Source organism: Falco rusticolus, chromosome 4, assembly GCF_015220075.1.
Source record: "Falco rusticolus isolate bFalRus1 chromosome 4, bFalRus1.pri, whole genome shotgun sequence".
NCBI lineage: Eukaryota > Metazoa > Chordata > Aves > Falconiformes > Falconidae > Falco > Falco rusticolus.
The window spans coordinates 93923305-93936709 of NC_051190.1; positions in this window are offsets into that span (position 1 = coordinate 93923305).

Genomic DNA, 13405 nt, shown 5'->3' on the forward strand with positions numbered 1-13405 from the left:
AGCTTATTCCAAAATGCTTCCACAGATATTTCTCTTGCTTTGTGTTGCATTTCCTCTGTTAGCCTTAAAAGACTTGGCAACACAACTTCCCTGGCTGGTATAAATACAGCCATAGATATTTTTAAATTACAAAAGCAAACCTTCCTACTCCCCCCTCCCTCTTCCCCAAAACCCATATCATACAAGCATCTCTCTCCTCCTTCTGATGGAGGTAATTTCATTATTTTAAAAGCACTTATGCAACCAACAGAGGCGACACCACGTGCATGTGCACACACACAAGCCTTCTCAGGAGTCAACACGATTGTGCCCTCTCCCTGCTTTCTCCGTTCTCTATCTTTTATCAATATTAATAATTTTCTTTTACATTTTAACTGGGTGCAGGTTGATATCCACTATATCTATCTTATAAAATGACTTTCCAATATGCAGTGTTTTAAACCCAAGCAGGCTGCTGCCCTCAGTGGAAAAGGCACGGAGAACGCCCTTTTGACGACTTGTACAAGTCTGGCTTCATCGTGGAAGTCGCTTCCTTTTAACAGAGCAATGATCCCCTGACCACTGCATTAACTCTGCAAACCCCCAGCGCCTATGAATACTTGAGGATATTCATTTATTGCAGTGGTTCCCCCTACACTGTAGCAAATTAACTGAACTGTTGTTTCTTCCCAGTTTTTTGAAAAGGTGTTTGCTCATTTTTGGTTTGGGACTGGTTTTGAGTGGGAAGAAGAGGGAGCCAGGTTTTGTTGTTTTGTTTTTTTTTCTTCCTTTTCCTTTTTTTTTTATTTTTTCCTCTCTTCAGTTTGAGGGCAATTACACTTGCTGTTTCTTAGGTCTGAAGCACCCCTACCATTGCTTCCTACTGAAGGTATCTATATTTTTGTCCTTGAATTATTTTTTTTAAATCTAATTCTAGTAATACATTTCCAAGTAACAAAAGCAGTTACCCACACTATATATTTGCCCTGAAAGTCAGCATAATAGGCAGTTAGAGACAGCATTGACAAAGTGAATCACCCCCCATCACTGAGCCAGGGTAGTCTCAGAGAGGCTGGACTGAGACAGTCGTTCCAGATACAGGGATCCCGTTTCAGTCCTTGGTTATCTCAATCCATTTCCCCTCCCATCCCCTGAAGAGTTACACACCCTGACATAGGAGAGGCTCTGGGTTTTTTTGTCCCTTCTCAGTGACTTTTGTGAAGCAACAAACAATGCCAGCTTTGGGAAAGGGATATTTTATACAGGCTTTCTTGTTATAAACAGTTGCTCTTACATGTGCAGGCTTAACAAGAACAGCCTGACAGGTGGAAAGGCAAACTGAAGCACTCGGCAATCCTACCTTTGTCTGGAGGGCTGTGGGGAGGAATAACTCTGCTATCCTACTCCTCTCTGTAGATGTCAACATCCCTGATCAAAACCCCTCATGTCCTTGCAGAGCAGAAAGACCTTGGCACATGGTGACAACATTCCAAGAAGGCAAAGAAAGAGCTGTGCACTACATGCCTTAGCATCCAGCAATACCCGAGTTTCTTCAAACTAAGAAATTATAAAGATAGCCTGAAAATGCCAAAGATACAAAACAAAGGTTATTTCAGGATATTAGAGTTTCTTGTAACTTATTTTTAACAGAGGAAAGAAGTTTAAGAATACTGATCCCTCATGTAATTCCTGATCTCAGGTGCGTTTAGATGCAGGTTGCTGGTAGGGCTCTATAGAAGCTCCTAACAACAAATGTCTCCTCCATGCTTTGCAGCCCTGCACTGCACGGAGTGTGTGATCCCCACCAAGGGGGTTGAGTGATGTTCCTGCAAGAGCAAGGGCCTTCTTGGGTTATTTGGTAGTTGCAGTAACCTTAAGTGCGAGAGGAGTCAGTGACATAGTGATCATTCAGCACACCCTAGCATACATGCTCCTCTCTCCATCTCTTTGTGCACTTTAACGTCCGTTAAGTGTTAACAAGTCCCGTTGCACTCTGCTTTGCTGGTCTTAGAGCGCCTACTTGAAGCCCTCCCCAGTACTGCTGTTAGTTATCTACTTGTATCCCCAAGTATTTGGGCTTCCTCTCTTCCTCCACACAGTTCTACACCCATCATCTGTGTGCTGTATTTCCAGACACGTAGTCTGAGCTACCCTGAAGCACATCTCCCAGGCTCCGGAGCACTGGAGGAGGCAGGGAGCAGCAAGGGGCAGGGCTTCCAACATTAGGATTTTGTGGAAGGGTCATCCTTAAGAGACCAAAATTCAAGTCTGACTATAAGCAGAGCCAGCACACAGCTACGGCCATGAATCATGTGTGCTGGAGTGTGCTTTTCCCCCGAACGCACATGGCTTCCTTGCTGCAGAGGGCGAAGGAGACCATCAGCTCTTTAGAAGTCTTGGCATGCATCTGCTAACTTTCATTATTCAGCATGGCTTCAAACAAGAATATTCCATTTTCATGGGAAATTATGGATTTTTTTTGTAAGAAAGACAGAAGAAAGTCTCTGTATACCTCTCCCTGTTCTCAGTGAAAGAAGGAAAGGTGGTGAGCACTTCTTACCTTGTCAAGGAAGAAAGAAAAGATACCTCAGAAAAGTGATGTCACCACAGCCTTCAAGTATAATTTATTCATTTTTTTAGCTTCAGCTTATTTTTACCTGACCCAAACAATGCTTTCCATTGTTAGAGGAGTGAATTTCGTATTCAGGTTATCTTAAAATATTACAGAAAACATACTGATTTTATAGTAATACCTTATTTTTCCCAACCCTTGCAGTCTCCAACAGTATCTCTTTGCTTATAGATTTGGTCAATTGTTCAAGTAACAGTGAAAAGACAAGAACAAGTAGATGAGCAAATACTACAAGAAGCAACTATCAGTGTGAGACAAACTGTATTTGGAGAAACATCAGCAGAAGAGCAGTGATGAACCTGCTGACAAACGAACCTGTAGTAGATATCAAAGAGCACAAACCTTTACCAGGACTCCCATAAAGGTCGCACAAATACTGTGCTACTCCATGGGGCAAAATCCTTTAAGGAAAATGAGCAGTACCGTGCTATGAGCTCATTTTCCAAAGGCAGGCTTGGCAAGGGAAGACTGGCTGTAGAATAGATGTCAAGAAGAGTAAGAGCTGGGGAAGCAATGGCAAAACAAACATAAAGAACTGCCTCCAGATGTTCAGGCAGATCCTCTCTTCTTCTGCTCAGAGCCGTGGAGCAAAACTGCAGCTGCTTTTTAGTCTGCTCAAGATTTATATAAAAAATGAAAGCATCAGCATTTGCCCATCCTCCTTCGGGGTGCGCTAGAGCCACCCAGGCTCCAGCAGAACATAATCTGCACGTGGAGGTTAACATGGCTGAATCAATCTGATCATGGATGAAAATTCAGCTGCTATCGATTCCCCGCTTATGCTGATTGCCCTTCCCAGGTCAGAATGGAGACCCATCCCATTGTTCAGTGAATACAGTATTCTGTTCACTACATCAATTACCTTGACCCCAGGGGGTCCAAAAGCCTCCCTGCTCACCCATTTACAGTGACAGCTGTCATGCTAATGAATCCACATTGACATTATAATTAAACCATTACACAAAGTGAGGCCTCACTCTCAGCTGCACAGCAAACACAGCAAGGCCACTTTGGAGAGGTTGCCTATTAGAAACGTAGCACAATAACATGAGGTATCCAAGTTTTAGAAGATTAAATATGCAGGCAGAAGATGCAAACTTAAAGAGGGATTAGAAAACAAGGACAACTCTTGAAGAAGTGACTTCTTGTTTCCTCTTTAGGGTAGCTTTTGCTGAAGAAGTAGTTTCACGACAGATTAGCTTCCTGAAGAATCTCTTTTTGGAGTGCATATTAGAGAAGAAGGAGCATTTCAGGACAACAAGCAGCTCCACCAGCAGAGTCAGAAGCACAAAAATCCCCAAAGCCCCCGGTATTCACCTCACCTGAGCTAGAGATCTCACACATCACCACCAGTCCAAGGCAAAAAAACCCAACCCAAATATACACCACTTGATGTATACATACATCAGTTGGCCAAGAGGAACGGGGTGGGCGGGGTGGGGCAGCCAGGTACCATATTTGCATTCTGCTTCACAGAACCCCTTTGCTCTATAGGGGCACTGCAACTGCCCCCAAGCTATAACACTCCCAGAGTGCCTTTACACCCATGCACCCTTTACAAGTTCGGCCATTACTGACCAACTCTTTCACCTCAGAACGTGTTTGTCATCTTGGTTTGGGTTTTTGTAGTTGTAATTAATTGAATGGGTAGAGAGCACTTCATTCAAAGGGCTGTTGCTCTTTGTGGACCTAAACGTAGGAGGCTAGAGAAGGCTGAAAGGGAAAAATATTGATGTTTAAGGGGAAAAAAATGCTCTTTTGCTCTATCCTGTGAGTACTAGTCTCCGCAAATTATATTTTATGCTTCTATGGCAGCCTATTTCATAAAACCTTCGTAGTGACTGGAAGATTTTCTTCTAAGGAAGTATGAATTACATGGCGCAGTGGATAAACAGCGCTCATCCAGATACAGAGCGCAATCTACAGAAGGCAGTTATATGGGGAGCATGGAGGTAGGCAATTTCATAAATCCCATAGTCTGGCCTCAACAGCACAAAAGGGTACTTGACACACATGTAGTTTATCAGAAGTCTCTCATTTGAGTCTGAGCACCACAGTATTTAAAAGCTGTATTTTCAAATACTTTTTTTTAATACAATGCATTCAAATACAGGGATATAAGCTCTGGGATGTTATTGCATGTTGCTATTTGGCAGCAGTTCCTCACATTTGGAGTACTGAAAGGTGCTCAGTACAATGCTCTATCTCAGGCTTTCAAGTCTGGTGAATTTAAAAATATGGCTGTCCTTCACCAGAGAAGGATTGCCTGAACTTGCTTTGAGACCTTTGTGGTCATCCTGAAGTGATTTCAGATCTATCAGAACAAAGAAGAATCAATGAGTTTCTGGGACTATCTAGACACTTCTGCATCTATCCTGAAGATGTTTAGCAGAATTCAGCTTTCACATAACCCAGTGATTCACAGTGGCAGATGATTAAGCTCTGAAGACTTGACTTCTCTGTCCTGTCAGGTCATTAAAGGCTGCCTGAAATGCCCCTTGTTGGTTTCTACTGCTGATGAAGGTCATACATCTTCTGCATATACCATGTTAAAGATGTTTGCCCCAAAGCAAAACCCACAGCCAAGAGCCACAGTTTTCCACACCAACCTTGCCAAAAAAAAGCTGGACTTCATGTTCTTAATTACTCTGTCAGAGAATAAATTCAAAATCTAAAATAAAATAAAAACCTAACCAGAAACCTTGAATGTTGTCCTGGTTTTGGCTGGAATAGAGTCAATTTTCAGTAGCTGGTACAGTGCTGTGTTTTGGATTTGGTATGTGAGAACAACATTGATATCACACTGATGTTTCAGTTGTTTATACTAAGTCAAGAAGTTTTCAGTTTCTTAGGCCCTGCCAGCAAAAGCTGGAGGGGCACAAGAAATTGGGAGGGGGCACAGCTGACCTGAAGGGATATTCTATACCATAGAAAGTTACATTCAGTATATAAACTGGGGGAGTTGCCTGGGGCCTTGTGATTGCTGCTCAGGGACCAGCTGGGCATCAGTCAGTGGGTGGTGAGCAGTTGCGTTGTGCATCACTTGGTGTTTTTTTCCTTTTGGGTTTTATTTCCTTTTCATTACAATTGTTCTTATTATATTTCATTTTATTTCAATTATTACACTGTTCTTATCTCAACCCACAGGTTTCCCCTTTTCCCCCCAATTCTCCCCACCATCCCACCAGGGGAGGGTGGGGGGAGCAAGCGAGCAGCTGCATGGTGCTTATTTGCTGGCTGGGGTTAAAGCACAACAAATATTCAGACGTCCTATAATAGATGCAGATGTTCTAGAAAGACTCATTTTCCCTGTAGAAAGAGGGCGAACTTCAGCATTTCCAATTGTTTTCATTCTGTTACCTTCTCTGACTGATAGCCCCTGTGACCCTTTCCTCCTCTCAGCCCCTCACTGCGACAGACTACCCCATAGCCTAAAAGTGAAAAATGGAAAGGAAGACATATAAGGAGGATCATGGGTTAAGCATTCACCAGTTGGGAAGTGCCAGAACCATGGCTACCCTGCAACCTTTGGATAAGCCCACAGATGTGAATATGTTTCATCATCTTTAACTCTGTGCCCTTGCACAGAGCCTGTTCAGCACACGGGGTATATGCCCAGCTATGCAGCAGCCATCAGGAGAACATTGCTAAATTCTTATAAATCACAGGGAGAGCTGAGGTAGCACACACAGGGAATATCAAGTGGCATCATGCAGTCTTCCACACAGATGATCAGAAGAGCTAAATGTCTTAGATCCCTCATTATCGTATTAAGCCAGTCCAAAGCAAACATTTAGTACCGAAAGCAGATATAACCTAGCAGAGTTATGGGCAAAAGAGTTGGACCTTGGTCAACAATTTCAGCAATAGGTTACACTTCTGGTCCTACTTATAATACTGCTGCCACATGAACAGAACGAGATCCTAGAATTTTATTTTATTTAAATCAGCACAGTTCCTTTGCCTTCCCCAGGGCTATACAAGTCTACAGAAGCTGAAGACTGCCTATAATGTATGTTGTGTTATTCTGGTTTCCTAAACTGTATTTCGAATGATGGATGGGAGGCTGAAGCAGCTGATAACAATGCTAAATGGTGAGAGACCAAATATGCACCAGTAGCTCAGCTGAAATCGTGTAGCTGGCATAGAGCTGGGCTTGGGCTGAGAAACAGATGAAGTGTCCTGAAAACGTGTCAGCCCTGGAGTCCTAGAATCAGAGTTTTCTTTTGCAAAACATCTTTCTCTTGGGGGATGGTGTGGAGGGAAAGCGAGGGAATTTTAAAAGCTATGAACATTGTGACTTAACCAAGGATGCAATCAACGTATCAATAGCTGAAGTGATACCAAACGGATCAAAGGTACATTGCAATCAGATCAGCCTGCTCCTCTGAGGAGGGGGAAGGAAGCTGCACAGAAAGGGAAGACATCTGTTGTCACACTTCACACTACTTTGTTGTGCCCAGATGCAGGTCCACCTATACGTTTCAGCAGGAATTTAGATCTTTTCTAACAGACCTGCCATTTTTACAATGGGATTCTTCTCTTCCGTGCACTACATGCTGCACCCAGATGAATAAAATCTTAGGAGCCCAGTTCGGTCCAGCTTTGCTCTTCTGAAGTCAGTCTTGCTTTCTCAGGACTTGAATCAGGTGTCCCAGAAGCGCCTTTTTAAAGGCAGGTCTGCTGCAACCACTGCAGCAGCATTATTTCTGAGTGTTAACTCATAATTTCAGAGTATATTTCAACAGCATATCTATAGGACCTATGGTGTCTATCCTCTGGTAGGACAATTTGCTAAAAGCACTGCAAATCCACAGGTATTGACAGACCAGAACATTAAGGTTGTCCCCATCAGAACCTCTTTGCATGTGGATAAACCCCCAAATATTTTTGCCAAGCTAAGTATTTACAAGTGCTGGAACACTGGCGAAAAAGTTTCCCTTCTCCTTGGTATATTCAGTAAATTGGGATGGTAGGAGAGACATCAGTGACCAACACAGCATAGTGTTTTGCTGGAATATAACTGGTCCCAGCTGAAGCAAGACAAATTGAACAGAAAGGCTAAGTTATATGGAGGGAAGAGTTAACAGGACTCCAGGATAAGATACTCCAGCAAATAAATCCAAACATGAGTTTGCAGGCTTGCCTTTCGGTTCTTAATGTTTTAAGAACTGACATTATTCAAATACAACATTAATTAATTGAGCATGTTTACACGACACCCGAGGCCTCTGGACACTTCTGAGCTACAACCAATCCATGATATTTGGAGTTGGGCATTCAGTCAAGACAGAGGTGGAGAAGAGGGCAAAGAAATCGGTGTGCTGAAAACCTCATTTTTGTATTTCAATATTTTTCCTCTATTCATCTGTGCCAGTCTTCATAATGCCGAGAGCTGCTTTTCAGTTCCCTGTCCCTTTTTACAGATGGGTCCCAAACATCCCCCCTCAGTGTAACCCCCACTGCCTGAAATTTTACAAGATCCCCACAGCTCTTCAATTACCTTCGTTGGCCTGTCAAGACTCCAGCATCTCAAATTCAGTTAGCTGGTGTTTGGACCTCTGCCAAGGGCCAGCCTTTGCTCCTAATGACAGCCAGCTGAGGGGACACTGAGAGGGGCTGAATTCAATTTGCAGGCCCTCTAATCTGATTAGGGGAGCAGGGTTTTTATTTTCTCCAAAGTTTGCAGTAGCCAGGATGAATGATGGCCAAAGGATGAGCTGTCAACATCAACAAAGGCTTGGAGACAAAAGGAAAAAAATGAGGGAGTATAAAAAATTTTTTTTTTTTTTAGAAGAGAAATGAGTCTGCTCTGATTGACAGCGCAGCGAGCTGTTGAGTGAATTGTTCAGGTGACAATGTTGTGTTTGCAGAGTGTCGCTCTGTGTGGGCTGTTAAAGCAGGAATGGATCCAACTACCAGGCAGATGTCAAACAAATTCCAAGGAGAGCTTTTCTTCTTTTCTAAATAGATCCAGTGTCTAATAAATATGGTACTATTCTCCCATCCTGTTCTATAGTATATAAAACTTTCTCTGTTTTCTACTTCATGATATTCCATTACAACTACTCAGCTGCAAGGCACACACACACTTTAATTTTTCATTCTTGCACATCTGAGGGTTTTGTCTTACCAAGTGGACTTAAGCATCACCTCCTCTTCACATTAAAGCACTCCCCTCAAGCACACAGTTTTCATTCACTTTGTAATAGTTAGGACAAAGTCTAACACCACTTTCTTACTATGGTTTCCTTAGTGTTTAAACACCTCACTTTTCCTAGCTGCCTACTCAGTTAATTTTTAATGACATACTTTTGTATCACTGGAACACGAGCCTGGAGGAAGACAGTGCAGTCACGGCATTCTGCAGGCTCTGCTCTTCCTCTCACAACACCCAGCATGACACACTCAATGCAACTATGGGTTCCCCTACAAACTCTGTACATGTTTATTTCTACTCATTTAAGACAGATCCTGGGGACAATTATTTAAATAAAAAGCCTTCTCTGATGAACAGGCACAGAGAAGGCTCAGACACCAGTACAAAAGGCTCCATGACACAAGGGATATTCATACACTCAGGATTTCCATTCAGAAAGTTTGTGTGGACTAGAATCCATCCTATATACCACAAGCAAAGTAAGCAGATCTGGAGAAAGAGATGCCATGGGGAGAACACTCATTCCAGATCTGACCCTGCAGTGTCACTGCTTCCTTGACTTGGATATTTAAGTGACATCAAGGTGATTCACAACTCTACAAAGACCCTGAAGACTTCAGCTATCCATGGAAACCCCTGAGAAGGCCACATTTTTCAGATACGGAACTTCTGAAACTCTCAACTGGAAAGGTAAGAGTCTGCCAGCCCCTCAGAGAGCTTCCAAGGCAATACGTTGGTTAGCAAAAGACTCAGCTCAGGTGGCACACAAAGCTACCTTTTCTCACTATCCTGTAACATCCACCACAAAGTCATTCTTTTACTCTGTGAGCGTGTCAACTGGCAGAGCAGCATGAACAGATAATTTTGGGTATCAGACTTGAGCAGAGGGACTTGAAGACACCCTGAAGGAGTAGCAGGGTAGGACTCAAGACACCACCACAGTTGCTTCACCTGAGAGCAGGAAGATAGACACAGGCTCAGAGATGGCCAAGCAGGTGCTGTCCATGTCCCAAGAGCTGCATATGGCCCCCAGGAGAAAGGGAAGGAGCCCAATATCCTGCAGGAGAGCAGCACCATAGTCTTGTGAAGGGGCACAAAGCAGTTGCATCGTTGCCTTAGTGTCTGGAGGCCTGAAACTGGGGGGACTGGCCAAGCAGAAAACCAAGGAGTGTGCATGACTGAGAAGGGACTGTTGCTGAAACCACGAAGAGGCAGAGAATTAAAACAAAAATGGTAATATTTCTCCTCCTGTTCTCCTGCAGGCGATATCAGAAGGTGTGCATAGGCTGCCTTTCTAGCAGGAGGCTCACTTTGCTAGCGCTTTTGATTCACTTACAATTGTGAAGTGTTTCTGGGCACTCACCTCAGGTAAGGCTTCCCTTGACTTTGTAATTTGGTGATGGAGAGCTGGTGAGAGGGTATCTCTCAGCCACGTGCAGAGCTCTGAGGTCTCCTGTGCTTGACTGTGGAGGCTTAGCATTTGGAAAGTAGCTTGTTGTCTTGTCAAGGATGTGCTTCCTACCTCTGTCCATACTGGAAGCCTCTGCAAAAATAAATTAGTGTTCACAAATGCTCAGCTGGAACACATTAGCTTGTCTGCAAAGATCCCTGCTAGTCCCTTGCTCTAACCTCCCTCAGTTCTTGCATTCAACCGGATTAGGCTGTCTCCACTGAACATCCCAGGGCTAAAGGGCCAAGCGAAATGTTTCTTGCAATCATTCTTCCTGCAGTCTTTTCTGCTGTCTATCTGGGGCCTCTGTGGAGCCAGACAGGAGAGCTGACAGCAGGGAAGCTGCCTGTGCTGTGCCCTCCGCTTCCCTGGCTAATGCTCTGGCAGAGAAGAATGAGAGCAGCCCAACAAAGGTGCAGAGGGGTGAATAAGGAGAGAGGAGGAAGGAGAGGGGGAGATGAAGTTCAGATGAATGAGGACAGCACACAGGAAAGGAGATACAAGAAAGACAGGAGCAGATGTGGACACACAGGCAGGGAGGGCGGCAGCAGCTGGGAGGAACAATTTTGGAACAGAAGGGATAAAGAGAAGCCGCGCTGGCCTACTAGAGCCTGGAGTCAGCACCCCACAGTATTGCCTTTCCTCCCATCAGAGGATGCCTGTGAACATCTTAGTGCCCTTAGCAGTCTAATAGCAACAGTAGAGCTCTGACCTCTTACAAGTTACATCATCAGCTCAGCTAGGTACAAGAACCATTGCACAGACTTACAGATCCCCCTCCTGTTGTGCGAAGCAAGCAGGGAAATCAGTGCAATGGTACATGATCACATTTAACTATCCACAATATACTTTAAATACTATAAAAGTAGGAAATTACAGCCCAAATAGCACATTGATGGAAACGAAAGGCTGCAAATCTAAATACCCTAACATTAGAAAGTGGCAGAATTAGAGCATGGGTTATTGATCATAAACGTGAGCGACTCTCAACCTGAAAAAGTCATAATGCTTTCAAGAAAGCAATATACTTTATGCTGAGACTAGTACTATATAACAGCAAAGCAAGGAATCCCTGTTGTGGCTTGCTGAGGTCTTTTTACCTAAGCCTCACGATAGCTTGTGCAATGAAACTATCACCTGTGCCTGTTCATTTCTTTGTATCTTTGTGAACATAAACTGACCAATAATGGATGTCTTGCCTTTGTATTGGCATCCACTCATTCAAAACCATTAAAAAATTACAGAAGACTATCAGCAATGCTACAAGTTAGATGCCAAGTGGCCATTCTGTATTCTAGATCTAGCTTTGGAGTCTAATAAGATTCCAAAAAGCCAAGCCAATTCCACCAGATAATAGATGGAAAAGGCAAAAGCACTGATCATCCTAAAAAGCCTATGGATGACAAAAATTCTAAAGATGCTGCAAATGTTTACATCTTGTTTGAGATCATTAATGCAGTTACACCATGGGAACATTTGGCCCATTATTCATAATATCCAGAAGATGAAGAAGAGTAACACACTTAATTGAAATCCTTGTCAAAATGAAAAATTAATTATCCTCCAAAGATTCTCTGTCAAACTGTCTCTTTCTATTTGCTACACAGGGGCTATATCAGCAAAAATAGCTCTCCGAGTCCTCCCTACCAGCAAGTATATTATATTATGCACAAGTAACAAATGCAGAAGCAGCCAAGTCAGGAATTCTGCTATGAGGAACACTTTTGTCAGAAAATGCCTGCTGCAAAACCAAACCTGTCTTAGGAGGGTATGGGAAAAGCATCAGGCACTGCAGTTTGAGCATGTCTATCTCTGCTCGAGAGGAAAGTTTCTGAGAGGCAGGAAAGGTCATCACAGAATTACAGGACAGTCCAACAGCCTGGACACTCTCCCAGCTAGGGAAAGTCTAGGCTCTGCTTTGACTAAAAGTAACAAAAATCTATGCTGAAAGGAAGGACCGTGAGGTCGTTGGCTGTTTTGGATTCCTGCTGCCTCTGCGGATGTCCAAAGACCTTCCAGGGGAACAGAAACCAAGGAAAGGGACTCTCGCATCTCAGGAACTACTGAAGGATGGGAGGACCATTCCATGTCTGTCTCTTTTCTTAACCAGGAAAGCAACAGCAGCTCAGGCGGGGTTCACACCCCTCTGACTCCACAAGCCCTTTTCCACAAGGATGGAGGAGGAAAACTAAACGGAGCGCTTCGATAGCAGGCACAGATGACTCCAGACAGTGGCCGTCTGCCCAGACCCAACCAGAAGCATTTGTTCAGTTTCTAAGTCTTCCTCAAGCAAAGGCCTACGGTTCCCAATCACCCAGGTATTTGCTTTCTCCCCTGCCAAGCACCAGCTCCAAGACAGAAAGAGCAAAGTTCCAAATGCCTGTTAAAGGCCCCAGTCTACCAAACCTAGAGCATAACTAGAGCAGAGAAAGACCCCTGGCTTTTTTCACTTGCGCCACATTATCACAGAAAGGTGGATTAGAAGTTATCTCAGCTCTGCTTTCTTTCAGAGCTCCTTGGCAACACAGCCACCAAGATATAAATATGCACACACAAAAATTTGCAGCCGGCACATGTGCACGCACACACACAAGCCAACTGGCAAAGGCGTTTCAAGGCACGGGGTAGATATGACCAGGAAGGCAAAAGACTTCTGGAAATTCTGAGGAAAGGAAGAAAATTCAGGAGACTTTAAAAAAAAAATCCTTTTCTCAAAGTTTAGCTTTTTTAAGGGTTAAAAAAAAAAAGCCACCCTGGAAAAAAACTTCACAGCCATCCTACCTGCTGTCAGCAGGCTTCACACAAATTGCAAGGGGCCAGCTGCAGTTTCAGACTTCTGCAGGCACCTTACAGTTTGCCATCCAGGAGGGAAGGTAATGTGCTGCTGTTACTCATTGTGCTCATACCTGAGCACCACAAATGAGCCCACCACACCAAGTCCCTGTGCACAGCAAGTGACAGCCCTGAAAGCTTTCCCCAGCAAAGCCCAAGATGAAGGCTGCTCACCACCAGCTTATTATAGCCCCGCTTTCTTCCTGGCCAGCTCTGAGCAGGGGGGAGGACCCTCCCCTCCTCTGTGGGTGGGAGTTTCCCTACAGGTGGTGGTGGTTGATGCAATCAGACACCTGGAGCAGATGCTCTCTCTCCTGGGTCAGCTGCACCAGGGGTGTGGTGTGGCATTTGG